This window comes from Theobroma cacao, chromosome 9, assembly GCF_000208745.1.
Source record: "Theobroma cacao cultivar B97-61/B2 chromosome 9, Criollo_cocoa_genome_V2, whole genome shotgun sequence".
In the NCBI taxonomy this organism is placed as follows: Eukaryota; Viridiplantae; Streptophyta; class Magnoliopsida; order Malvales; family Malvaceae; genus Theobroma; species Theobroma cacao.
The window spans coordinates 33,201,293-33,206,020 of NC_030858.1; positions in this window are offsets into that span (position 1 = coordinate 33,201,293).

Consider the following 4,728-nt stretch of genomic DNA (forward strand, 5'->3'; position numbering starts at 1 on the left):
CCACTTCAAGAAAACAACAAAATAATATTTCAACCGTGTACCTGGGCCCGTCAAGCTTAGTTATCACAAAGAACAACCATCATATCCTAATCCCTTGCCACTCCACACTTGGCTAAGGAATCAGCTAAATCACAGGCAGACCGAAAAGTGTGCTGGATATGCCATGATTTAATCTTATGAATTTAGTGATGCTCCTTTCTTTTTCTCCTTGTATTGTTTTTCCAGGTAACCATTTACTTTGTTGGCCCAAGGGCAAATTTAGGAATTTTTTTGATTGGTATCATTAAGATGATGTTCAAAATATTTTTTTTCTCGATTCAAGATTTGCTGGAAGAGTACTTAAATCAAATTCAACATAACTTTACTTAGAAGGATATTATTGAGTACCATCATTAGTATAATTTTATTGTTGTTGCTCGAGGTTTGAGTCTTGTGAAACAATTTATTTCCTTTTAAAACATCTTCCCATGCCTTATTTATCTAAAATTATAAAATTTGTTAAAAATTACTATTTATTTGTATTAATTAAAATATTAGAATTAATAAAATATCATTTTACATAGCAAATTATTAAGTTCAGTAACTAACAATATGACAATTTTCCATTCATTGATCAAAATTAATTATAAGCATTCACAAACTGCATAAAGTTAAATACAAAAATGAAATAATCAAATAATATGTCTATAAAATAAAAAAAAAGAGTCATAATTTCAAGATATTATTTGACTTGCAATACTATTTTCTATTAACTAGATTATAATTATGAAACCAAATAATCAAACTAATCAAACAAATATTTAGACATTAAGTATTTCAAAACTTAATTTGAGTTGAAAATTACACACAACTGAAGCACAGATGAGTTGTTTTGAGAGTGAAAAATATATACAAGGACCAAGATGGGAAAGGACTTGAATTTTAAGATAGAAAAAATAGTTTAGGTTTTGATTTTTTTAATAAAATCTTAAATTATAGAAGAAAAATATTTTTTCCTTATAGTATTTAAATATTTATACATAATTACTTTTTGATAAATCACTCTTACTTAAAGCCTTTGACCCCACTCCATAAAATTACAAAAAAAATTAATAGATTTAGTATATTAACTACTTTAAACCTTAGATAAATAGTATAAAAACTAAAATATTTTAAGAAGTGAGTGGTGCCATGTGACACAACTCCCTCCAACGTGGGTCTGCCCATGTTTGAGACTGATTGGGTGTCACATCCAAAATTTTCAGATTTCATAAGAAATAATTGGAACCTAGAAGGAACTAATACTACTGCCACCTTACGAGATTTAGCTGAAGCTTTAGATAAGTGGTAGTGTGATTCTTTTAGGTATATTTATAAGTGCAAGTGAAGAATATTGGCGAGGCTTTGAGGAATCCAAAAGCAACTAAACAAGGGGTAGAATGACTACAATGAAATAGTATAATGTATTTTCATAAAATTTAATAATTTAAAATTTCTTTTAGGTATATCCCACATGAGTATTCACTTTCTTTTATTTCCATCCTCTCATTATACATTAAATTGTAGTTATTTAAATGTGAAAATGCATTGCTGTCTCCAATACTTTATGAAAATTTAATAATTTTATCATAGAATAATTAGAGAGTAAGTATAAAAGCACCAGTTTACCCTTTAATAAATATTATTGTATTTCTTTAAAAATGCTAAATTGTAAAAATTCCAACATATTTTATTAAAATTTTCATAAAAACAAATTTACCACTCAATGAAATAGTAGTAACATTTTTTATTAAGATATCATCAAAACTATTGAGGGATTGTATTTATAAAAATAATTCTCTTTTCCATGAAATTGTCTTCATTTTGTAAAAAAAGAAAAACCCATGTGCCGTGTGTACTAATGGGACATACAATATGAAAATGAAATGATGCACACATATACAACACTGACTAATGCCAATCAATTGTCCTCCTTTCATTCAAATTAAGTTCAACTCAACTCCAATTAAATAAAAATAGTATAGATCCTCACATTCAAATTAGTGCAAATGTGATTCAGTCACCAAACTTTACAATATCTTTTCACATACTATGCTTTGTACCGAATATTCTTCAAAATGAAATAGCAAAAGCACTTCATAAAAGAATCTGACATTAATTCAAAGATTCTTGATTTCTTGCTTGGAAAATAAGCAGCACAGTATCCTTTAGAACTTAATTTTGTTCTTTCTTTGTGTCTATGCAATGACCAGAGGATTTGCAAGGAAGTTTACAGTGATTTACTAAGCTATTTATTCTAATCTATACAAGGATTTTGTGATACTTATCTAATGCCAGCATGCGGCAAATCAACTAAAGATAAAAGATTTAAGCTATACACAATTAATTTATTCATGAAATTATTTGAAGCAAAATCACAATTAATAACAAAATCACAACAATTAAATAGAAATGTTGTTGCTTGAAAGATTTGAAGCAACTACCTCCACTCTGGACGGCGGAGAGAAAGGGGCAGACCCACTGGTGAGCGGCTGAGAGAGAGGGGCGACCCACGGTTGAGAGAGAGGGGCGACCCACGGTTGAGAGAGAGGGGCGACCCACGGTTGAGAGAGAGGGGCGACCCACGGTTGAGAGAGAGGGGCGACCCACGGTTGAGAGAGAGGGGCGACCCACGACTGAGACAGAGGGGCGACCCACGGTTGAGAGAGAGGGGCGACCCACGGTTGAGAGAGAGGGGCGACCCACGGTTGAGAGAGAGGGGCGACCCACGGTTGAGAGAGAGGGGCGACCCACGGGCGAGCGGCTGAGAGAGAGGGGCGACCCACGACTGAGACAGAGGGGCGACCCACGGTTGAGAGAGAGGAAGACGACCAGCTGAGAGAGGAGATGAAGAAAGAAGAAGGATGACTGGCTGAGAGAGGAGATGAACACGAGGGAAGGGCGGCTGATGGAGGAGAGGAAGACGGTGGGCTGAGAGAGAATATGATTTTCGGGAAGGTTGAATCTGCTGAGGAAAATGGGGGAAGGAGGAAGAGAGAGAAAAAAAAATAGTTTTTATAGGGATAAAGTGGTGATTTAATTAAACAGTTGAGGGTATTATAGTCAAAATATAATTTAAACTTATTCCCCCGGTCAGAGAATAGATAATACCGGGGGGGAGCGGGTATTAGCCATTCCCACCCCAAAGCTATATTTGAGGAATTTCTATTCCTCGAAATGCCTATTCCGCCCCTTTGTTTAACAACCAAACAAGGGAAACGGAATGGCATGGGAATAAAGGGGGAATGGCTAGCCATTCCCCCAACCAAACATGCAGTTATATTTTTTTGGTTTAGACACCATCTCCCATTTGACCTTTGTCATTTTGCTTTTGTTTTCATCTCCTCGCCAAAGGAAATTTCTTTTCATTGTATTCAACTTCATCACCACACTTTTGGGGCTTTCAAAATAGACATGTATTAAAATGGTAAGGAAGAAAGAGCTGAGTTAATTAGTGTTACTCTCCCACCAAATGATAACAACTTCCTTTGCCATCTTGCCAACTTCTCCCTAAATTTCCCTATTACTAGTTCCCATGTACTAGTCGTCCTTAGATTCACATGAAATGTCACCTTTAAATAGCTAAAGGCAACTGAATCCACCCTACAATTGAACACAAATGTCAACCTTTCTCCAATCTCCCATGGCACTCCCATCAAGTGTAAACAAGTTTTCTAAAATTAATTTTTAGACTTGATATTGATTTAAAGGCAAGAAATATACTTCTACGGTTCACCATACCTTTTATATCCGCTTCCCAAAAGATCTCCATGTCATCCCAAAATTAAAGGTGGGATCAATATCATCCAATAACTCCTTGAGATCTTAATTTCCTTAAAACACCCCATTCCCTTTGTTTTTACCAACATCAAATGCAAAGCCTCCATCTCCATAATGAAAAGAAATTGTGATAAAAGGTACCCTTGCTTTAATCCTCTTTTGTTAGTATCTTATTCACAAGGATTAACATACAAGTAGTGGAAATCCATGTGTTTTATCCACCCAATCTACCTATCTCCAAACCGAATCATTTCCATCACGTGAGGAAAGTCCATTCAACTAAGTCATACAACTTTCTGAAGTTTAATTTAAAGACAATGCCTCCTCTTTTTTTTTTTTCTTTTGATCCACCCCATGGATCACCTCATTGGCCAAAAGTATACAATCTAAAATTTGTCTTCCTCCAACAAATGCACTTTAAGTATCATTGATAAATGTGCCAATCACCCTATTCAATCAGTTCGCAAGGATTTGGGCCATGATTTTATATAAACATCCAATGAGGCTTATTAGCCTAGAATCTTGCAAGTTCAATGGATTTTCCACCTTTGGAATAAAAGCTATAAATGATGAGTTCAAACTTTTCTCAAGTTTTCTTGTTTGAATAAAAAAATCAGACACAAAATAAAAGAGATCAATTTCTAAAAGGTTTCATGTTTTCTTGAGGAAGTTGAATTTGAATTCATCGAGTCCTAAAGCCTTAAACCTTTCATACTTATACTACATTCTCAACTCTTTCCTAGTCACCACAACCTTTGTTGAAGCTAATACTTGCATGCAACCTGCAATAGCAATTTAACGCATGTGCAAGCTTAACTTAAGTTTCTACTAGCCATTACTTCTCTCAGCTTATGCATTTACATGTTTTTATGCATGCTTAGTTCTTAATGCATTTTAACACTTGTTTTATGCATGTAACCAAGTGTTGCA